The sequence below is a fragment of the Globicephala melas genome, chromosome 17 (assembly GCF_963455315.2).
Source record: "Globicephala melas chromosome 17, mGloMel1.2, whole genome shotgun sequence".
NCBI lineage: Eukaryota > Metazoa > Chordata > Mammalia > Artiodactyla > Delphinidae > Globicephala > Globicephala melas.
In genome coordinates, this window is record NC_083330.1 from 41,225,271 (window position 1) to 41,250,548 (window position 25,278).

General features: G+C 40.1%; 1 long non-coding RNA gene across 2 annotated transcripts in view; it reads right to left on the minus strand.

Annotated features, from left to right (window-relative positions):
• Nucleotides 1-25,278, minus strand: part of LOC115856575 (uncharacterized) — a 367,268-nt gene that overhangs the window by 120,036 nt on the left and 221,954 nt on the right. For both annotated transcript variants that reach the window (XR_009559664.1, XR_009559663.1), the window contains exon 4: nucleotides 12,173-12,236. This is a non-coding gene — a long non-coding RNA (uncharacterized lncRNA). The remainder of the gene's footprint in view (nucleotides 1-12,172; nucleotides 12,237-25,278) is intronic.

Sequence of the window (25,278 nt, forward strand, 5' to 3'; positions counted from 1 at the left end):
AATGTTTTTAGTTTCATGAAATAATGGGTTTTTTACTTTGATGAAATGAAAAAATACCTCTCACCATGGTTCTATAATATTGGGTTGACCAAAAAGTTTCTTCAGGTTTTTCTGTAAGATGTTATGGAAAAACCCGAACAAACTTCTTGGCCAGCCCAATAATATTAACAGATCAATCCAGTGCCCCTTGTAAAGAAGGACTGAGTGTCAGAATGGTAAAAATCCTTTTTGTCAGTCACCTCTTCTCTCCCTGGTCTGTTGTGAAAACAAAGCCATTGGGACTGCATTCCCCGTTCTGTCACTCACACATCTCCATCTCCACGTCACTCAAACCACAAGCAGTTTGCTCATCCAGGCAAAGAATGACTGCTCTACCTCTTGGAGGAGACCTACATCCTCATAGATCAGAGGTTCTCAGTGAGGTTCCTGGACCAGAAACATCAACATCACCTAGGGACTCGGTAGAAATGCAGATTCTCAGGCAAAACCCCAGACCTCCTCAGATTCTGGGGGTGACCCAGTGATCTGTGTTTCAGCAAGCCCTTCAGGTGATCAAGCTGAGAACCGCTGTCCTGCATTTGGGTTTTCAGGTGAAGGCACTCCAGCTGAGTGACCCTCCTGATTATTTTCCCTGCCTTTTGGAGAGGATCTGTGTCTAATTGGTGAGTCTAGGAGAAGGAGTTGAGTGTTTGGGGTCCGCCACTGCTGGAATCTCTGATTCTGATCTTCCTTCCCACAGAGGATGCACTCTGCCAGGGGGCAGGAACTGGGGGTGCAGAATCTTCTCATTCTTCCTACCCATAAACAATGACTGTGATGGCCTTTGAGGCTGAACTTGATCGGACCTTGCAAGAGCCCTTCATGCCCGAGCAGGCATAGCTGTGACATAAATTTCATTCTAGGAAAAATAGAACGTTTTAGACCTAGTTAAAACTAATCCTAAAATTGGCTGTAGCATATGTGCTTTTTATGCATTGGATTTGGGAAATTTTTTGCTACTTGGATTATGTCTCTTCAACATTTCTAGAGGCCAGGTGTTTAAACTACAAAGGCAGCTAAGTTCTTCCTGGCTGCAGAGCGCCAGTGTGAGTTTCATGCCAGACCTTAATCTAGATCAACTACTCAATGTTCTGTTCCTTTCTGCATTGTTAGGAACTGCATTCAAGGACAAGGAAGAGAAGTGTGGAAGTAGGGGGATGATCCACAGACTCAAGTCACCCCCAACCACCAGACCTCAAGTTTATCCTGTATTTGTTCATTATGTAAATTCTGGCCCTAGCTTTACATCCCAGGGGCACTAACACTCCCCAAAGATGGTAGATTTCACTAATGAATACATCAAAGAAGGAACAGGAGCCACTGTTTTTATAAAGAATATCCCATCTTCTTGGGAAAAGGAAACTACCCCTCCCCTACAAAAGCTCAGTGAAATTATTATCAGCCCCAAAGCTAAGAAGGCAATTTAGGAGGCCTGAGCCTGAAACAGCGTATCTGGAAGCAGGTTTGCTCAGAAACTCAGGGAGGAACTGGATTGCTGTCAAAATGCACTTCTGCCTTATTATCTCAATAGGAGCAGAGAGAGAATGAAAGACAAAAGCAGATGGCCTGATTAAACAGGAGGAAGAGAAAGATTTCCTTAGAAGGTTTGGGTTTTTAGAGACAAGGTAGATGGATATAAAGGAGATCAGGGAACATAACCAACTCCAGCTGCTCATAAAGAGATTAGGAAGAAAAGTGATGAAATCTAACAGAGCCAGCCAGAACGACTCCTCCCCCATCCCCACCTGCAAAGGGATCCCAAGTTTAGGAAACCGTTGAGAGAGGCATGCCCTTACAGCTACAGGAAGAGAGTCCCTAATGAGAGCAATCAGAGAAACCACACGCAGGGGACTGCAGCAGCAGTGGTTACAGAAATCTTAGATTTGAGAAGGGGGGATCCATCTAAAATATTCAGAAGAAATACTGGCTTAGTTTCAAGGTGGAACTGTTATCATAAGTGAAGATGCAGATAATACCTATGACCTGAAAGAAATGCCCAAGAAATCCATGGAATTCACACAAAGAAAAGCACGGTGAAAAATGAGACCTTTTAAAAAGAAGGCAAGCAAGAAAAAGTAGGTCAGCGGCAGACCTCAGGTTACATATTGGTTTAATGGAACTGCACCCCTTAGGTTGGATTATCCCATTCGTGAGATGCAGATGGAAAACCTCTCTGTGAGCAATGGATGCTGGAAAGATCCAGAAATCTTTGATTTCTTAGCTCTCAGTATGAGGTACCCTCAAGAGAAAAATCTAGAAATAGAAAAACAATCCTAAAGTTTCTAAATTTTAATTTGCTTCATGGGAGAGAAATAGACCTTGAATTAGGCTTGGTGACTGGGGCTGTCACTGCTGTAAATTTCTAAACTTGGCAAGAAAGGAACGTCTAGTCTCTAATGAAGGCAGTGGCAGTTTCATGTGGATTTCCCTTCCACCTGCCCACCCCACCCCAAGTATGTTAGACGAGTGCCATAAGTAACCTCTTTATGAAAGCTGTCTCCCAACCGAGTTTAAGTTCATAGGTTCATAGTTTAAGTTCATAGATTATGGAAAAGTGCCCTGGATAAACTGGATGGCATTCTGAAAAAGGTGCAACTGAGAGTTATCCTGTCTATCCTCTTTCTCACAGCCTTTATTATGATCTTCAGGATGCTAAATATAGAGTGATGGAGATAGAATTTGGCCAGGCAGGGATACCTGTGCTGGAAGATGGACATTTGATTATGTTCCTCTAGAAGATGGTAATTTTCTCTAGAAGAAAGTAACTGATCATTTTAGGTGTCTTATGAATTATTAAACTAAGAGACTTGGGGTTGGATTAATTCACTTCAAAGACACCAAAGGAATCACACATCTTTCACTCGAAGGAACCCCACCTACAAGAACCTCTGAGAATCTTTTTGGCCCAGCCTGAGCCAAACATACCTGAACAGAACTGCTCCAGCCATTGCACCAAAGATGCCCCAGCAAACTTTCAAAGCATATTTTGTCTTATGCTTTCCTACTTTCCAACTCTCCTCCCCATTCTCCTGTTTCTGGCCACTTTCTACTGGCTCCTGGTTCCCCAAGGCTCCCCCAAATGCAGTACCTCCTCCCTGTTTCCCCCCCTTCCTCTTTGCCTCCCTCTGTGACAACAGGCACAGATCTGTACTGTCCAATATGGTAACCACATGTGGCTACCAGACACTTGAAGTGTAGCTCATCTGAACTGAGATTTGTGATAAGATTAAAATACATGCTGGATTTTGAAGACAGCATGAAAAAATATGTAAAGTATGTCACTAATTATTTTAATTATATATTGAAATAATATTTTTGGTGTATTGGTTAGATATAATATATTCAAATTAATTTCATCTGTTTCCTCTACCTTTTTCAGTGTGGCTACTAGAAATTTTCTTTTTAATTTATTTATTTTTGTCTGCGTTGGGTCTTCATTGTTGCACATGGGCTTTCTCTAGTTGCAGCGAGCAGGGGCTACTCTTTGTTGCGGTGCGCGGGCTTCTCATTGCGGTGGCTTCTCTTGTTGCGGCGCACAGTCTCTAGGCGCGCGGGCTTCAGTAGTTGTGGCCCATGGGCTCAGTAGTTGTGGCTCACGGGCTCTAGAGCTCAGGCTCAGTAGTTGTGGCACACGGGCTTAGTTGCTCCGTGGCATGTGGGATCTTCCCGGACCAGGGCTCGAACCCGTTTCCCCTGCATTGGCAGGGGATTCTTAACCACTGTGCCACCAGGGAAGCCCTAGAAATTTTTTAATTACTTATGTGGCTCACATATTTCTAATACAGGTCTAGTGCCCTGGGCCCTGAGAATCTCACTGCACCTTGTCTTACTCCTGATCTTCTAAAGTACCCAAACCAATCTAACTTTTCTTCTTCTGGCTAAGCACAGATTTCAGTGTTCTTAGCTGGAGAATTATTTTATAAATGCACCATATGGTGCTAAGATTGACGATGGCCTAGCATAGTCATACGTTGGGGCTCTCACATGTATTTATTGAACACCTACCACGTGTATAGATTGTACGTGAACCAAGCGGGCATACTAAGGAAGCATCAACAGCTTCAATCAACAGCCATCCAACAGCTAACAGTCTAGTTGGGTATCACCATTTGATGACAGTAACCTGAAATATTGACATATCTTCCCCTAAAGGAATGAATCAAATAGGAATTCTAACGCACCATGGTAGAATAATGGAAACTACTTGTATTATGGTTATAGAGGAAGTTTCATGGAGCCATTCAATTCATACCACATATGTCCGCATACTTCCAGCCCACTGCATTGTCAAGCAGTTGGAGAATTTTTTTTTTCTTTTTGTCCCTGACAAGAATTACAGACTCTGTGTTTCTCTGGTGTAAACAGCATCCTGAAGAAAGGTAAGTGACTTGAGCCAAGTCAGAAAAATAAAAACAAAATGTCAAAATACTTTCTACTTTGTCTCTGCTGTTTGAAGACAGAGGAGTCTGGGGGCTGTGCCTTGACTGGTCTACCCTGCAACCTCTTCTCCATTCCTACTCACAGAAAAATCAGACCACAGCCAGTTAAATAGGAGCCCCACTCAGAGAGGAAATGATTCCTGCTTCTCTTTTTTCGTTTCATGAAGGAAGCCAATCATGTCAGTTCAAGAGGCCAAGGATAATTTCATTTATAAATCATACATTTTGACTACATGAATTTTAACACAAATTAGGGGTGGGATTTAGTTTCAATTCTCTTTCCTTTGAATTTGATTATTTTAAAAGAGGAATGTTTTCCTTGAAGCAGTTAGTATTTGCAGGCCAAACATTTGCTGCTCACAGCTGTCTACAGGGTTGCCTTTGGATATGAATGTTCCTAATAGATCACAGTTTGGGGCTTAAAATGTCCATGTTTATCCCAAAATGTTTATTTTCTTTCTCATTCTACAAACACTATAGTCAATTTCTTTTCCAACCCTTTTTTATCTCAAAGAAAACAAGTTTTATCATTTGAAAGTATATCTTATGCCATAAAACCAGGTCAATATTAAGAGAAGAGTGTAATCACATATATCAGTATCAGACACAAAACGCAGGATTTAGAGTGGAAAAAGATGAGCTCTTATCAACCACAGTAATTAATTGCAAAGAACAGAGAAAGCAGAGCCCACGCTTCAGCGTGGAGATCTTATTTAGTGGGATCTGTGCACTGGGACGGGGTTCCCTCCATCCAGGAGCAGAAAGAGCTCTACTCTCTCCACCTTAAGGTGCCATAGTTAAGTTTGAGCCCCAGGTTCCGATGATAATCAATCATTGATTTACTTTCCATGTCATGCCAGACGTTCCCAGCCCTGAACACACCCCCGCTTTCTCATGTCTCCTTGTTTTTATGGTCTACACTCTGCTCTCTGCCCAGTACACTTCTCCTCACACTGCTTCCATCCTCCCCCATTTCCTCACTCAGACATGCCTGTCACCCCACATGTCCTCCCATCTCCCAACTCAAGCAGAACCTCCTCTGAGGAGCCTTCCCTGATGCACCTTCCAACCACCCACACCTGGCCCCCAGGCAGAGGGAAATGCCCCATGATCCCACTGTAGAACTTCTCACTGGTTTGGTTATTATTTGCCTCTAGGTCTGTCTCCTCTCTGGTAAACTCGTGAGGTGAGGAACTGGATCTTGTCTAACGTGTTATCAGTAGGGCCTAGCGCAGCACCTGGAACCAGCCCTGCTCAGCCAATATTTTTTGAATGAATAAAGTCAACATTTAATTCATTCTTTCTTATGTGCTCAGGACTGTGATAATACCAAGGGCAATTCAAGAAAGCAGTTAGACAAAATCTGTTCCCTATGGAGTCCAGAATCACAAGAAGTTGTACCTAGCCAGCATCATGACGGAGCAGGTGATGATTAAGTTCTAGAGTGGGAGAGATACTGCTGCAGGGTTGAGAGCAGGAAACCCACAGTGGCTGAGAATACAGCCAAAGCACAATGTGAATATTCATTCATTCATTCAGTAAATATTTATTGTGGGCCAGATGCTGATTTAGGGGTTGTGGATACATCAGAGAATGAAACAGACAGAATTCCCTGCCCTCATGGAGCTTACTTTCTATTAAGGGGAGACAGACCAACAAGTTCAAACAACCCCCAAGAAGACACATGCTAGCCCAATAAGGGGAACAGAGACACTGGTTTTGTTAATCTGCTTCTTTCTGCTACTTGTACTGTATGAGCTGGCCGGCCTGTTCAGCTAACATTAAAAAATGGAAGACCCGGGACTTCCCTGGTGGCACAGTGGTTAAGACACCGCGCTCCCATTGCAGGGGGCCTGGGTTCCATCCCTGGTCAGGGAACTAGATCCCACATGCATGCCGCAACTAAGAGTTCATATGCCACAACTAAGGAGCCCACCTGTCGCAACTAAGACCTGGCACAACCAAATAAATAAATAATTTTTTTTTAATGGAAGACCCATTTGCAACTGCCATTGTGCTCACATTACTTGGAATTATCCTTGCATCATTCACACTCCCAAACAGCTACTTCCCACTCCAACTCTCCTTCCCTTCTCCAGTGAGTTGCCCAGGTCAATTCACAGGCAGTAACGGGGTTTGGGCTACACAATGGTCACTGGTCTTCATTTGCAGTTTCTAGGGTCTGAAGCATTGAGGAATCAAGTAAGAAGAGGATGTGGTATGCTGCTTGTGGCAGGCTTCTGTCTTCTTACTTCTTTTGACATATTTTTGAGCACCCTAGTGATCGCCGCTGAGCACACCAAGGTAAATAAATAAAACCACCCATTCATTCAACAGATATTTAATGAGCACCTACTAGAGTCCAGGCAATAAGTCTATCACTATCAATGTTGAGCAAAAGAGATGAGGACCCCGCCCCAATGGTACTTGCAGTGTAGTCAGAGGGACAGGCATAAACAAGAAAATAAGTCCATTCATCACACAAATGACAGCTCACTGGCCCTTGAGCAGTGGTGCAATGAAAGCAGTCTTCCCTGTGCTTTTCATTTTACCATTTCCTCCTTTTTTCTGTCTCTCTGGTTTATGTGTCTTTGCCTTCTTTGTCCCACTCTTTCTTACTTTTTCCTCTCCTTTGTTTCTAAAGCTTGAGTGTCTCTAGAAACAGCCTTCCCATCCCATTCTACACATTGTACATCCACTCACAAGGTTTCAACAACACCTCTCTGCTGAGGACCCTCAGATCTCTCCAGGTGAGGTCTCTCCTGGGAGCACTTGGCCTCAGTCCTACATATGAAACCGCTCACTAGAAATCCCCACTTGTTTGTCTTCAAAATTCGTAGTGTGATACAGTCAGGGTGAATTTATTATCCCCATGCTACCCCCAACCCATAGCAGGCTTACCAGCTATTTCCCACAGTCTCGGGACCCAACTGCTCATTTCCTGTCTCAGTGGCAAGAACACTTTCCCCCTAGACACTCACCAGAAAGCCAAGGGTTGGCCTTTTCACCTCCCTCTGTCTTCCCACCACATTCGACCAGGTTTCAAGTCCTATGGAGTCTGCTCCCCTGACATCTCCTAAACCTACCCCTCCTCTGCATCCCCTTCACCACCACCCCTTCCAGGTCTTGTAGGGATTATCCTACATGCTCTCCAGTTCATCCCAAACACCCTGACCTGCCTTTCTGTGGCCACCAGATTCATCTCTGTACAATGCAAATCTAAGCAAATCTTCAGTGGTCCCCAGGTTATTTTAGGATACATTTATAAGCTGCTTCTCATGGCACATAAGGTTTTGCATTTCTCTCCAGCCCCATCTCTTGCTATAGCCATGCTTAAGCACTTTGGGTTCCGCAAATGTGCTACTCTCTGTCCCCGAAAGAGTGCCTTTTATACCTCTATCTGCCAGGAACATCCTTCACCCACTTCTTTGTCTGATTAAGTCTTACACACTCTTCAAGACTCAGCTCAGAACTTCCTTCAGGAAGACTTTTGCATCAGCTTGTACGTTTTCAGCTTCAACTAACAAAATATCAAACTAGATATTTATTATAGTATAATTGAGAGGTTATTATTCCCCTGCAATTTCAGAGCTAGTTAATTTAGCAGCTGAGCTCTAGGCTGCCTTTTCTTTGTCTTGGCTTTCCCCATATGATCTCAAAATGTATACCTTGCCTCCAAACATCAAATCCACACAAAACCACACCCAAAGACAGAAAAAAATAAGAGCTTCCCCTTGGACATCTCTCTTTTTTATCAGAGAAGAAAATCTTTCCCAGCAGGCTTCTCTTCTGGTCCCATTGAGTAGGTCCAGGTCACTAGCTCACCCTAAACCAATCATTGGCAAAGGGAGAAGGATTACTACGGTTTATCTGTGACTGGTGGAGAAGCCCCTCTACTCTGAGTGCCTTCTGCCTCATACAGAACAAAGTTCAGGTTCTATTGACAAGAATGAAGGAAGGAAATGGTGGTGAATAAATGAAGGAAATGGTGGTTAGGTAGGTTACTGACAGTTTTGGCCATGCCTCCTCTCCTAGAGTTCTTTGTTCACCCCTCCCTCACCAGAATGAATTAGGTTCTTGTCAAGTACTCTGTCATTGTGCTTTCCAAACTGTTCTGCAGTGTTGACTTAGTTATCTGTCTCCTTATACTGACCTCCATACAGTTTATTCATATTTGGTTCCTCAACACCCAGCAAAGACCTAGTGCAGTGCTCAATAAAAATTAATGTTTGAATGATGGAGTGATTTAATTAATTAATTAGTAACATGTCCAGGACAATTTCCACATGGTTTCATTAATCCTAATAATTTGACCCATCTATATAGTGATAGAAAAAAAAAAACAAACAGACTGACGTATGACCATACAGTTTGTGCTGTTTGCTCCATGCAAGTTCTATTGTTTTATTGCTTTTGTAGCTCAACCCTATGGTTGGTTACCTTCTGCTCCCTCTGCAGCAGCAACCAAATGACCACTTTCTTCATTAAATAGAGTCGATGTTTCGTGGCCCCCAAAAGGACCATGCTGGGGCTGAGCCATTTTTTTCTATTACTCTGTTAGTGTCTGCCAAGCCAGCAGGAATCAACACCATCTGTCAGCTTACCATCTTTGGGGTGGAACTTCAAAGGCAGGGTTTCTTTTTCTGGGTCAAGTTGACCTGTAACTTTCATCTTCTTTATACTAACTCTCCATCTGTAGAACTGCATCATCTCTGCAAAGTGGCCAACAGCATCTCACCCAGTGCCTTAGCAAATATTTATTGAGGGAGCTAGTGAATGAATCATTTAACTGACTTATATATAATCTTCAAAAACAGCCATAGCAGACAACAGTTCTTATTTAAAAGGTATGTGCCACAGTAGAAAATTTAAAAATAACCAAAGCAGCACCTTTTATCAATGTTGGCATTCTGTTCGCAAACTAATTACCACCTTATGTAACTGACCTTATTAAGGGATGTTGACACCTTAAGTTACTTTGGAAACCAAAATCAAACCCAAATACAATCATGATCTTGCCAGGTTCAAACACTGCTGTTTTGATGTGGCCAGAATTCCCTATTGAGTTCAGAAATCCAACTCAAATCCTTAAGTTGGAAGAAGGAGGGATGTGAATCAAATCAATAAATGAATAATGAATAAAATGGCCAATAATTAACTTAGGCATGAAAATAAAAATAGAAGTGTCAACTGAAGCCTGCCCTGGTAATCTTCTAACGTAGGATAAACATTAGTTGGTTGGTGGAAAATTTGTTTTTGGCATTTGTATGGAAGATGGCTCCTTAGCAAACCAAAGAACTATAGAGCGATGTCATGTCAATATGCCATGTGACGGTAAGCATTTTCCCTGTGGCGGGAATCACAGCCAGCGTACTGGGGGATCCCCTCAGCACAGTCGAAACATCAAATAGAATGCTCTGTTAGAAGTTAGGGTCCATGAAAACAGAGTCATGGACTCATGCCCCAGGCTGCCCAGGCAGGAGTATATCTTGACACAGGTCCCGTGAACGGGACTTGCCAGAGTTTCGGTGAGACCCAGACGTCAGTCTAGCCACTAGGTGTGGTACCTCCCGCTGGGACAGGGACAGCATCCTCATGAGGACGTGTGCTGGCACAGCCTCAACAATTCAGTGGCTGGAAATGGAGCTTATTTGGCACAAGATGTAAACCAACCTATGAAACAAAGGAACAACTACCAGCAAACATTGCCTATCACAACAAACCAAAGGCTAATCTTAGCTCACCAAGGTCATAAACTCCTAGAGGGAGGAAACAGCTAGACGGTGGCAAATAGCATTCACAAATAATATTAAGGTTGGGCTGACTCTGAAATACATGTTCAGAAAATTGTCGTGTGAGATGCAAGCTATTATACGTAGAATGGATTAACAACAAGGTTCTACTGTATAGCACAGGGAACGATTTTCAACATCCTGTGATAAACCATAATGGAAAAGCCTGTGAAAAAGAATGTGTGTATATATATATATATATATACATATATATGTATAACTGAATCACTTTGCTGTACAGCAGAAATTAATACAACACTGTAAATCAACTATACTTCAATAAAATAAATTTTAAAAAAGAGAAAATTGTCCCACAAAGATGAGTTTTAGAACTTGTTTAATCCAAACTCCTCACTTAAGAAATCGAGTTTTAAAGAGGGGAAATGACTTGCCTGATCTCACACGGCTTTCTCTGGGAGTGTTAGAACTGGACTCCTGGACCCCTAACTCCAACTGAGGGCTCTTCCCACTTTAACTCTGCACCCTAAAGCTCCTACCACAGTGCCCTGCGTGCAGTTGGCTTTCAACCAAACTTGATGAATAAACCATGTCAATCATGATTGTGTGTTAGCAGGGGCAGATCCTGGTTATATGGGGCTTAACACATAAAGTTTGGAGGAAGGGACTTCTTTAAGAAAAATCATACAAAATGAGGAATATAAAATGTGGTACAAAGGTGACTATTTCTTCAGATTGAGAGAAGAAAGTTTAACAAATTACAAACATAACAAAGTTAACAACACAAGTGTTACAAAATCCATAAATGTAAGATAATATTCTTATGAATGAACTGCCTGGCACGTCTCTGTAATACTTTCTTGCCCAACAGCTTCTGGCGCAATACTCTCTGGTTAACTCTTCATATAATAACAATTGTGTAATCTTCTCCACAGAGAGAATAGAACATTTACTCTTTCTTCTAACAGAAAAAAAAATTTATTTATTGTTAACAGTTTAGAAGAGTTACTTTGAGCTTCACGAGTTCTTACTGGCAATTTGACGTTAATTTTTAAGGTTTTCAAACCTGGGAAAACTCTAATCTAGTTGCTTTCATAAGAGCTGCAGGATTTCAGGACATTTCTTGGCTAATCTTAAATACTTTTAGAATTCATGACACATTCATCAGAGAAAATGCACTTTAAAATGGCTGCTAATCCCACTACTGGGCATATATCCTGAGAAAACCATAATTCAAAAAGAGTCATGTACCAAAATGTTCATTGCAGCTCTATTTACAATAGCCCAGAGATGGAAACAACCTAAGTGTCCATCATCGGATGAATGGATAAAGAAGATGTGGCACATACATACAATGGAATATTACTCGGCCATAAAAAGAAACGAAATTGAGCTATTTGTAATGAGGTGGATAGACCTAGAGTCTGTCATACAGAGTGAAGTAAGTCAGAAAGAGAGAGACAAATACCGTATGCTAACACATATATATGGAATTTAAGGGGAAAAAAATGTCATGAAGATCCTAGGGGTAAAACAGGAATAAAGACACAGACTTACTAGAGAATGGACTTGAGGATATGGAGAGGGGGAAGGGTAAGCTGTGACAAAGCGAGAGAGAGGCATGGACATGTATACACCACCAAACGTAAGGTAGATAGCTAGTGGGAAGCAGCTGCATAGCACAGGGAGATCAGCTCAGTGGTTTGTGACCGCCTGGAGAGGTGGGATAGGGAGGGTGGGAGGGAGGGAGACGCAAGCGGGAAGAGATATGGGAACATATGTATATGTATAACTGATTCACTTTGTTATAAAGCAGAAACTAACACACCATTGTAAAGCAGTTATACTCCAATTAAAAAAAAAAAAAGAAATAGCTTCATCTTGCTAAAACATTTAGGATTTGACAATTTGAGAGAAAAAATAGGAAATCCTGAAAGTACTTACTCTCTCCTTGTTTAATGGACAACACATGGGTTCCTGACTGAGCGATGCTTCCTCTTGCTTTGATCTGAAGGCAGAGGGAAATACATGTATTATCACTTTAAAGGGTACTTATTAAACTTACTTAAACATATGTATAATACACAAATAAATAACTCACTACTTCCAAAAAAAATGGCTGCTGTATTTCAATGAGCTACATAATTGAACAATAAATTAGTCGTATGCTACACAATGATTCAAAGATGAATATGTGTAGTTTTTTTCAAGGGGTACACTTGTTTCTTCAGCCTGTTTCTTGCATGCTGTTTCGTCTGGAATCGCCAGACTTCCTCAGGACAATTTATATTAGATTCACAAAAACATGATCTGACATGCATGCAGAAAACACAACTTTGCATTCAGAATGGACTCAACATTTACAGCATTGCTACAGGATTGGGTCCCACAAACATAAGAATTCAGATGAAATTCTACTTTATGAGACTCCCATTACAATATTTAAAAATGTAAGGAGTGGGCTTCCCTGGTGGCGCAGTGGTTGAGAATCTGCCTGCTAATGCAGGGGACACGGGTTCGAGCCCTGGTCTGGGAGGATCCCACATGCCATGGAGCAACTAGGCCCGTGAGCCACAACTACTGAGCCTGCGCTCCGCAACAAGAGAGGCCGCGATAGTGAGAGGCCTGCGCACCGCGATGAAGAGTGGCCCCCGCTTGCCACAACTAGAGAAAGCCCTCGCACAGAAACGAAGACCCAACACAGCAAAAATAAATTAATTAATTAATAAACTCCTACCCCCAACATCTTCAAAAAAAAAAAGAAAACCACAGCTTTAAAAAAAAAAATGTAAGGAGTGTTTATTGGTGTACACCCTACATTATCGAAGTATAGCTCTGACAGAAGAGAACTTCCTTTTTGACAAAGAGTTGATGGGCAGCGAAGTCTCCAATTACAATTTTACACATCTGGTGATTCAAAGACTTCTTCACAGACTAGCGTCTGGATACACTTCAAACCTTGTTTCTTTTCACCTTCCTCCTAGTGTCAAGACTGGGCATTGAAGGACACACGTGTGTCATGGGGCAGCCTCTGGCACAGTGAGCGGGGTTGGGGGGAGAATTTCAGAAAGTCATCTACACTAGGAGATCTAGCAATAACTTCACTATACATGCAAGTGACTGAAGACCACAGAATTATATGCCACTAAACCAAACTAAGTGTATCTCCAAGTTTACATCCTCTTAGCAACATCCCTAAAAGTTCAGGCCATGATAAAGTCACCTGACCCAAGGCAAAGTCGGAGAGGAAAAAGATAGTACTCTTAATTGATTGTGGTGAAAATACCATTTTGAAATTTTTACAAAAACTTATAATTATGTGAACACAAATCTGGAGACCCTCCTGTGCCCTTGGAATGGGCCTTATAAGTGAAGGCCCTTGAAGTGGAAGCTTTACGGCCTCTTCCGTCTTCTGGTGGTTCCTAGGAACCCTTGGCATGCTTCAGTCTCTGCCTGCAACGTTGTGTGTGTCTGTGTGTGTGTCTCTGTGTCCTTTCTCCTCTTCTCATAAAGACACCAGTCATATTGGCTGAGAAGCCCACCCTAATCCAATGTGACATCATCTTAACTAAGTACATCTGCAACATCCTTACTTCCAAATCAGGTCCCGTTCTGAGGGACTGGGAATTAGGACTTCGGCGTATCTTCTTTGGGGGACACAATCAACCCGGAACAGAAAGGACACAGCACTCTCCTCGCTATGCATTAACCAGCTGTGTGGTCCTAAGCAACTCAAACTTGCGATTCAACAAACACCAGTTAGCACCGAGCACGTGCTAGGGATCCCCAGAAAGGAACGATCAGGCAGCCACTCTTACTGAGCCCCCAGCCTGGGAGAGAGACACGTGAACTAACAACACACCACAGGCTTATGGTCGCTTTATTGCAGGCACATATGCCTGGGGAGATCAGCCCTGTGAGGAGAGAGCCCACAAGCACGAAGGTTGGACGGTTTCTGCAGAATGCGGTCTATTTGAATTGTTTTTAAGAATGACTGGATGGATATTCACCAAATGGACAAGAGAGGGGAAGAAATTCCAGGCAGGAGTCATGGTGCATGAAAAGGCTTGGGTTAATGGGAAATCATATGTTCAGGGAGAGTTTTGTGTAATTTTGTACACAAAATTGGAAGCAAAGCAGTACTTGACAGATTAGGTCAGAAAAGTAGAGGGAGCTGGCATGAAAGCCTTATAAACCATGATAAGGAGCCTGGTCTTTATTGTTTAGAGGGAAACAAGAGAAGTGTGGGAAGCAAAATAAAGTGGTTGGATTTGCATTTCAGAGAGATTGCTGTGGCATCAGTGCGGAGGCTGGGTGAGACAGAAGAGGACAGAGACCCTTCTGGGGATATGCAGGTTCACATCTTCTTTAATCTCCTCAACAACACTTGAAAGCTGTAGGAACTGGAGCCCAGAGAGGGGAAGGAACCCTCACAGCTCAGCAGCGGGCTAATGCACGCTTGGTTCATAGGCTCAAACCACAGCTGTGGTCCAAGGAAGAGGCAACCAGAGCCTGATCCAAGGCAGGAAGAAGCATAATGAGGAGAGGACAGACTCAAAGGATGCTTAGAACTAGATTCCCATATAGGTGTGGAGTAAGAGAAAAAGGGAAGAAGTCCACTGCCTCTTTGAGTCTTATTTGCTCATTTCTCATGGTCCTTACAACCTGAAGTCAAGTGATCACCTACGACAGAACACCTTGAGGAGATGAAAATGCACGAGACCACCTGAGCATCCCCTTGAAGGAGCGGTTTGGTTTTGTCTCCCTGGCCTCTCCTCCTGGAGTCCTCACACCATAATAGAACTAAACATATCATTCCAGGGATCAGCAAGGAAAAGGGGAAATTCCAGGGAGGAAGGATGAGGGCAGGAAGTAGTCCAGTGCCTTGGAAACAGTTGTGTGTGTGTGTGTGTGTGCACGCACACGTGAACCAGAGTTAAGAGAATCAAGGCTTTTCTTTTCTCTTTGGCTTTTCTTGGGTTTTTTGTTTTTCTTGTCCTTTCCTTTTTTACCTTTTTTCTTTTCTTCTCTTTTCTTTCCTCAGGTCTATTCCTTTGTGGGGCATTCTCTAAAAGACCTTGGGTGAAGTATCTTCTCAGACACTAGTCTGAGTGTGAAGAATCAGGCTCCCCAGATTCCATAAGGTAGGGAGGACCTCAGGGAGTGGGCTGGGACTCCTACTGGCCCCACCTTTGGAGCTGCTTAACATGTATACCTTACTAATCATCTATTCCAATACATATGTAACATGCATCAGATTAACCCTATTATAAGGTTTATGAAATTGTGGTAATCAATCATCTTCACAAATCCTCAATCTTTATATTTGTTGCTCAAAGATTCATCTACTCACAAATGTTAAGAACTGGGGAGCTTCCGTTTTTATCCTGCCTTTTCATTCCTTCATGCACCTATAAATCATTCTTCATTTATCAAATGTGTATTAAGAAACTTCTGTGTGCTATCCTAAGATTATGAAAATAAAACCGTACTATAAAATAGCATAAAATGTGAATTTAGTAGAACATTCATGCTCCTCTATAAATGTGTGTTAGGCGTTACTGTGTCTTCTCTTTTATATGCAAAGATGAGAGCACTAGCCTGCCATCAGTGATGTATATACTTTGAGCTGCTTTCTGGGTACGGCATAGGGTGCCGGAAAACACCCCTTCCATGCCTCAGGCCCTCTGTGATCCTGTGCAGTGATTGTGTTCTGAGACTCCATTCACTCATATACTCCAGGCTTGAGTCTCCACATACAGTGGTTCTGATGACTTCTAATTCATGTAAATGTTAGGGTTGTCTCCTTTTATTCTGCAAAAAGTACCTAAAATACCTTTCTTTTAACCATAATGGTCAACTGGTAGTGTATGCTGAAACCATTGATTTCCCAAATATAGCGCCTGCATTTAGCACTGAGAATAGCCCTTTAATTACTACAAAACCAAACAATATTTGGAGAAGCTTGCACATTGGGGTGCAGCAGATGCTGGGGCACAGGGACTCTGGGTGCAGGTCCAGTGTAGCAGGCAGACCCTCGCCATGTGGAAGACTAGACCCAGACAACAGGGGAGTCAGCACACGGATGCATGGCCAAAGCACAGGAAAAAGGCATCTCAAAATAGACAACACTCCAAAACAGGCAGGCAGTGGGGCTGAATGAAGGCTTTCTGCAAGGGCAAGAGGCAGGCCTTCAGATGGGAGTGAAAGGACAGCTCGCATCAAGGGGACAGAAGAGGGCAGCGATAAGAAAGGTTGACTCTGGCAGACAGACCTGGGTTTGAATCCTGGTCCAGCCACTACGTAACTGGAGAAGACTGCTGGCGGATTCCATACCTGACTCTTCTCTCTGAGCATATGTCCTTTGCAGTTAGTTGTGGCCATGGGACTGCCTTCTTGCCAATGCACCGTGAATGGAAGCCGTTTGGATTGGTACCTTAACATTTCCCACACCCAGTCCTCCATTCTGCCACCCCCTTGCAGTGACCTTGGTATTGAGAGGCAATACTCTAAGATGCATGGGGCCTCTGAATCCCTACCTGGAGCAAAGGCCTGGCCAGTCAGGAACACCTGCCCTGGATTTCAGGTGAGCAAGAAATACATTTCTACCTTAACTAAGTACAACTTAGACAAGTTATGCAGCCTCTCTAAAACTCATCTGAAACCTAAGAGGAATATTAATTAAATGATTTCCTATCATCCTGCACAACCTGGACCCTCCTTCCCAGCCATCTTCCTGTGCCATTTCTTCACTCCACAAAGGTGCGCTCACACATGGCTGCTACCTGGGAGGGGTGCACCTTGGCCATCCTATTTCATCCTATTTTCGTGCCACCCACCACCATTTTTCTTCTAAATTTACTTCCCCCACCTCAAGTTCCTTTGACAGATGTGTATACCCACCTCCTGCTTTAATTTTCTTCTTGGCATTTATTACTATCTGATTTGTTTGGTTGTTTGTTTATAATATCTCCACCATTAAAATAAAGGCTCCATTATAATATAAATATATAACTATATAAATGTAATGTAAAATAAGTATATATATATATTATTGTAAATAATATAAATATATATTATCAATAAACATAAAATACGATATAAACACTGTATCTTTTGGGTTTAGCATAGTATCTGATCTACAGGAGGCCCTCAGGCAATATTTGTTGGCTAGATGGATGGGTGGATAGATGGATAGATGGATGAAGCAGAGCCCAGCTCTAAGAATAGGAATACAAAGTCAAGGACAGACTAAGCAGCATGGGTGACTTCATGTGGAGCTAGAGTCCTAGGTTGGCTCTCTTTACCGTCTCCTACACCCAACTGGTCCAAGAGTAGGGAAGCCAAATATGTTCCTGCCTGCATGCCAATCCTCGGCCATTGGGTAGAGCTGCCTGGAACACTGAGTCAAGTGGGATTCTAAGGCTGCAGCTGTCTGGGCTTAGCAGAAATGAAGGTGATGGTCCATTAATGGTGTCTGTCTCAGAAAGGGAAGTAGGAAGTAGTGGTAAGCATATTTGCAGTCCTTTTCCTGGAAGCTACTATGGGGCTGAACCTGCTGGTGTGGGTCAAATTATCTCAGCTGTAGAAGGAAGCGAGCCACAGAGGCTGGGGAAAGGCAGGACCTGACAGCATTTTTGAAATGCCATTAACCACCTGTGCTGGCTGTGATTACACCAAGGCTGACAGTCATGTGATTAAACGTGCTGAGATGATTAGTCTGAATGGGCTTTGGGCTCCTGGCTTTCTTCCCATTGATTTTCAATGGGTAATAATAACACACTGATAAATTCTACATAGGGAAAGGACGCAAGGGCACGAGGACTTTCACGCCTGCCTTAACCAGGCTTGTGTTCTCCTGTGACAATGGCCACATTTCACTAAATTAGTAGTTGTGCTAGCCCCCTTTTCATTCCTGCAGTATGATTTTTTTTCCAGTGGATGGCTTGGCTTGAAGCAAAGTACCCGAAGCCTGATGAAGCCTCGTCTGACAGTAATTGAAGATAAAGACTAAGCCTTCAAGTTTTGAAGCATGTCACAAGGAATTCAGCCTTGTTATAGAGCAAACCATAAAGCTAAGGGGTCTGTTATTACCATAAAATATATCTTGCAAAACCATTTTCTATTTGTCCAAGACCAATCATCTCTTTCTCTCTTAGAAAGGAGAGAGCCACTTTTCTCCAGTCAGTTTTAAAGCCAGGATGCTGCCTAATATTCTGTAAGGCTTTAGGATTTGCGTAGCTCAGAGGCTGAAACAACAATATAAATGAGTTGTTTAACTTCTCAAAACTTCCCCCTCAAAGGTCACAGAGTCTCTCTGCTGTCCAAGTTTCTCCCTGGAAGAAAGTCAAGAACCCAGCGGTCCTTATTTTGCACACCTTTAATGTATTCAGTGGCCTTGCTTGAGGATGCTATCACATCTGTCATTGCCAGGATGACACCCAGACCCAAGCTGGTGTCCTGTGTATGTGTATTTATATCCATATCCATTTTTAGGTCTTTTAACTATTTTCAATACATTTTTGTTATAGTTTCCATAAAAGCTTTGTATATATTTTTTGTATCTATTTCTAGGTATCTCATTTTTAGAGGCTACTATTTTTTTATTTCATTTTTTAAATGTATTGCTGATAGATAAAAATTCAGTTGCATGGCTGTTTTTGTTGGTTGTTTATCCAGCCACTTTACTAAACTTTCTTATTAAGTCTAATAATTTATCTGTAGATGCCTTTGGATTTTCTATGCAATTTTTAATTCTGTTACTATGACTCTTAGGATCCTTGCATTCCAATCTTATTTCTTTATTAAACTAGTTAGGACTCCTACTACAGCATGAAATAGAAATGGAGATGGTAAGCCCTCTAGTCTTATTCCTGATATTAAAGGGAATATTTTCAATACTTCTCCATTTTTTATGATATTTGCTGTTGGAGTGCTTTTGTAGATGTTTTTGAAGTTAATGAGGGTTCTTCCTATTGAGCATTCTTCCTAGTTGCTAAGAGTTTATATATGAACATATGTTGAATTTTAGCAATGCATTTTCTGTAACTATTAATTGTATACTTTTCCCCCTTTAATTTGTTTTTTTTTTTTTTTTTGACCGTGCCACGTGGCTTGCAGGATCCTAGTCCCCGACCAGGGATTGGACAGGGGCCACCGCAGTGAAAGCACTGAGTCCTAACCACTGGACCGTCAGGGAACTCCTATCTCCCTTTAATTTATTAATGCAGTGAATCATATTAATTGATTTTCTAATGTTTAACTTTACATCTTTGGGATGAATCCAACTTACTGACATATTATATTCTTACATCGCTGAATTCAGTTTGCTAATATTTTTGTGTAGAATGTTTGCACCCATGTTCATAAATGACACTAGACTGTAATTCGCTTTTCTTGTACTATTCTTACCAAGTTTGGTATTATGATTATGCTAGACTCATATATTCTGAAATCATTTTTATAAAATCAAGATTATTTATTCCTTGAATGTTTGATAGCACTTAGTAAAACTGTAAAATTGTTTTTAAAAACACAGTAAACTGTGAAAAAATATTATTTTGTGGGAATATTTCATATTACTGATTGAATATTTTTATTTATTATAAAACAATTTTATTTATTATAAAAAATATTTTTAATTATTATATTTTTATTTCCTCTTGAATCAGTTTTGGTCAGTTATATTTTTCTAGGATTTGTCAATTTTATCTAAATTTTCCAATTTATTGGCATTAGGTTGTTCAAAAGACCATATTTTCTTTTTAATATATGCAGCATCTATAGTCATATCTTTTATATTTCTAATGTTGTTAATTTGTGCCTCTTCTCTCTCTCTCTTTTTCATTAATTTTGCAGAGGGTTTCAATTTTATTAGCCTTTGAGAAAAACTTTGGTTTTGTAGGTCTTCTTTATTATGTGTTCATTTTCTGCTTTAATCTTGTGTTATTTTCTTCTACTTTTTTTGAGTTTATTTTACTGCTCTTTTCTAAGGATACTTAGTTCATTAGTTTTCTACCATAATTCTTGTCTGACTGTTCTTTAGACTATAAATTTCCCTCTAAATATAGCCTTAGTGGAAATCTAAAATTTTTGATAAGTAATATCTTCAGTACAATTCCGTTCTAACATTCTTTTAATTCTCCTTTTTATTTCTCCTTTGGTCTTGGAATGTTTAGAAGTATGCTTTTTAATTTATAAATAATTGGAAAATTTTCATCATATTTTTGTTTTTTATTTGTAGCTTAATTAAGCTGTGGTTAGAGAATATGACCTATATGATAAAATTCACTTAGAATTAAGCCTTGATTTGTAGACTAATACGTAGTTGATTTTCACTGATGTTCTTTGTCTCTAAAAAAAATAAGTTTTTTATAGTTGATTGATGTGGTTTTATGGAAATGATCTATGATTAAGTGAACCATGTTCATTGTATTATGCAAATCTTATTCATCCTTAATGATATTTTTTAGTCTGCTTGTCTTATTACCCCCTTAGGATAGTGGATTTGCCTATTTTCCCTTGTAGTTCTGTAAATTTTTACTTCACCTATTTTGAGGCTACATTATTAAGTCCATATAATCTTGGGATTATTTTATCTTTCTGTTGAATTGAACCTTCTATAAAATAAAGAAATTCTTTCACTAGGAATACTCTTTGCCTGTGGTTTATTTTGATATTAATATAGCTAGGCCAATTTTATTTTACTTAGCATTTGACTAATTATCTTTTCGGTATTGCTGGATAACAAACTACCCCAAAACCTGGTGGCTTAAAACTGTAATCCTTTATTATTGCTCATATGTCTGCTGATCTGGAATTTAGCTGACCTGGTCTGGGATTAGATATGCTTCTCAATGCAGATGCGTGGATTGGACTGACTATGGTGGTTCTGCTCCACGTCTCATCTACCTTGGACCAGTGGGCTAGCCAGGGCCCCTTCTTCTCATGGCAATGGCAGGGATACAAGAGCACAAATGGACACTAGTAAAGCCCTTTACAGCCTAAGCTTAGAATTGGCACATTATCACTTCTCTCCATAGACCACTGGTCAATGAAAGTCACATTACAAGTCCAAAGTCAAAGTGTAGGGAAGTATACTGTACCCATAATAAGACCAGGAAAAGGGAGATGGAGGGAAGAGTGAAGAATGAGAAGTAAATATTCAACCTATCACACCATCTTTTTGCTATCAATCTTTCTGTGTCCTTAGGCTTTTATACGTCTCATGTAAATAGGATAAACTGGATGTTATTTCCTGTTCAGTGTGATCATATTTGTCTTTTTCTCATGTATTACAATTGCTGATATATTTGGATTTATTTCTAGTCATTTTTAATTCCATCCTCCATAATCTTAACCTCTCTTTTATCTTTTCCATCTCTTCGTCTGTCTCTGATAATTTCTCTCTCTCATCTTCCAGGTCATTAATTCTGTTCAGCTGTATCTAATATATTAATAAACACGTATAATTCATATGTTAATTTCAATTATTGTATTTATCATTTTGAGTTGTATTTTATTTTGTTTCAAATTTGCTTGCCTATTCTTTACAGATTCTCTCCAATGCTCATATTTTCAAAGTTGTCTCACTTCTTTAAATATATTAACCATAGTTAAGAATATCTAAAGTATTTATAGGTCTGTTTCTGAAGTCTTTTTTTTTTCTTCTGGTGACTTATACACTCATGATTTTTACTATAAGTTGCTCATTTTTCTTGGAAGTTTATCTCCGAAAATCTTGGGGGATCTGGAACGAAGTTGGGTCCCTGCAGAGGTGATTTACATTGGTGTCTGTCGTGCTCCCGGAGGCTCTGATATTTTAAGCTTAACTGTAAATTAAATTCTTGGTTCAATGTTTTTGAGTTGCCAGTTCCATATGAATTCAGGCTTCAAATTAGCACGAAGCCCAGTTTATGGCTAAAAATTCTGAGAGGATTTCTTTTTCCCGTGATTAGCACAAAGTTTTGAGACAAGTAATTTCCTCTTCGGTCTAGGGTGAGAGAAAGGAAGAGACCAGGTGGCCCTTTAGTTCTCTGCCTTGAACATACCCTGAGTTTTCTGGTGTCTCCCTTTTCCGTGAATCCATGAAAAAAACAAACAAACAAACATTAAGTTCACCAGGATCAGCAACTCTACACAAAACATCATAAGCCCTATTGTTTTCTTAATAAGTAAAACCACATCACCTTGTGCTTTACAGTTCCTGTATTGAATACATGAGGAGCTCAGAGATGGTTTAGCATCACCTCTTCAGTTCAGTGATTTGACTCAAATTCAAAGATGGTACACCCATTTCAATAATTAAACCACCACTTCAAGGGCTTTATCATTAAGCATAAAGAAATAGGAACTAATGAGAGTTGGACGTGGGGATAATATTGTGTGATACTAGCAATATGCTTGGCAATGTCATAGAAGAGAAAAGCTTAGACTTTAGTTATCTCAAATAAAGCCTTTTCATTTCACACACGAGGAAACTAATGATCAGAGATGCAATGTCATATAGCAGATCACACAGCTAATAAATGTCAGAATCAGAATCAGAGATAGTCTAACTTCTACCCTAGCCTTCTTTCCTCTTAAACCAGTGTCTTCCAAGCTATAATATCTGGAATAATAGTTTCTCCATGAGTTGCTCCCCAAAGGGTTCTTTGATCAAATAAGTTTAGGAAATTCTGCATGCCGTTAACTCTCTTTCGTAGACTTAGAAGGCATATAGCATAACCAAGGCTCAGAAACATTGTGAAGTAAGAATTCTTTTTAACTATCTCTTCCCAAATTAATTTAACCAAAAACCCTTTTCCTACAGAACACCTGTTAAAACTGTGCAGAACATTTATGCTCCCCAAAGCAATTTAGGAAATGGTCTCCTGATAAAAAATCATCTCTGCCATTTTCTAAGTAGCATAAAACTCTGTGCAGTCATTAAATCCCCAACAAAACAAAGGGGATCCTGTGGCACATACTGTTTTATTACATCTGAAGTTGTCATGTCTGGAGATACACATCAAAAATTTCATCATTGATTTGAACCTTCAGTTATATAAATAAAAAATCTTAATCTTTGAAAAATGGACTAGAGTGTACTCCCACTTCCAACTAGGATGGAGTATCCTTTATCAGACCATTCCTCCTGCTACGAACAATTATGAATGCTGAATAAAATATTGAAAAACAGCTGCTTAAAGATATCAGCAATCAGTCAAGGCAACCAAAACCTGATTGGCCAAGACCCCAGAGAGAGGAGAAGGACACTTCAGTGAGCCTGACCTTCTCCACTGACAATTTGTAAATAAAGTGGGGTCAAGAGGCCAAGCAAAAAGTAACTTCTCAGAGCTTTTGGTAGCTCCATAGGGCTGCAGAAATAAAAGTTGGAGTTTTAGGTGACCCAAAGTCAGTACCTGAAGTCTTAAGATACTGGAGAAAAGGAAACTACAGATAAGTGGGCCCAATATTCTGTCTGTGTGGCTTTTCTCATTGAGGAATTTTCTGATTCTCAAGACACATCAGACACTAAGCAACAGCTAAGAGGTGAAAAGCCAAGCAGAACTTTTAGGATTCTCACCATTCTGGGGAACAAACGCTACAAGTATTAGAATTATCAGATATAGACTTTACAATAACCATGTTTAATACTTCATGAAAATAGACGACAAAAGGAAAATTTGACCAGAGAATTCAAATCCACAAAAAAGGGTCAAATGATAATTTTAGAACTAAAAAGTACAATAACTGAAAATAAAAACCCAATGGTGGATATAACAGCAGGCTAGAGATAGCAAAATAGAGGATCAGTAAATGAATGATAGGTCAGTAGAAAATATATTACTGAAGTACAACTAGGAAAATGTGTAAAAAATTACTAAAAGAAGCTAAGAAACATGGGATGTGATAAAAGGTCAACTTACTGTAATGCACCTCCCAGAAGAAGATAGGACAAAGCAGTACTCACAGAGATAATGACAGCACCATTTGAAACAAATTCAAGTCATCAAACCACAGATTTTTAAAGCTCTACAAATTCCAAGTAGCATAAATATAAAGAAAGCCATGCCTAAGTACATCATAGGAAAACTATGAAAACCAAAAGCAAATAGGATATCTTAAAACCACCCAGGGAAAAAAGACACATTACTTTCAAAGGTAATACTGGCAACTAACTACCCAAAAGAAATAATGGAAGTCAGAAGGCAATGCAATGTGACATCTTTAAAATGTTGAATGAAAATAACTGCCAATATCCAGTGAAAATCTCCTTCAAAAATGAAAGCAAGATATAAACATTTCCAGGCAAAGAGAGAGAGAGAGAGAGAATGAGAGAGAGAGAGAGTTTGTCACCAGCAGACCACTCTAAAAGAAATACTAAAGAGAGTTCTTGAGGCAGAAAAATTTATCTTAGCTGAAACCTGCAAATATAGGAAAGAATGAGTATCAGTGAGAAAGGTAACTATATGGATAAATCTGAAGAAAAATTAACTGTAAAAAATCATAACAATGATGCTTTGTTCCATTTTAAATATATGTATAATTAAAATGCATGACAAAATATAGCAAAAGTAGAAAAGGTTAAAAATAATTAAAGTGTACTAAGATTCCTGCATTCTCTGAAAAGTGGTAAAAGTACTCCTTTAGAATGCACCCTTGTAACTCAAGATCACATGTTGTCATCTATAGGGTAATTGTAAATAGAATAGTAAAAATAGATAATACATATAGAGAACAAATAGTAAGATACACAGGACAAATAATACAAATATATCAATAATTACATTAATTATGAATATATAAAATATTTTATTAAAAAAATAAAACTTGTCAGACTATTGTAAAAAGAAACAATTACATGCTGATGATGAGACACACATTAAGTGGAGGAAAAAATTTGAGAGTAAAAGCACAGAAAAAGATAACTACACAAAACTAAACTATAAATAAACAAATAAATAAGGCAAATGTAGTTCTTTTCTTGTCAAACAATGTTAAACGTTAAGGCAAAAAGATTACTAGAGGTAAATAGGGACATTTTATAATGATAAAAATGTCAATCC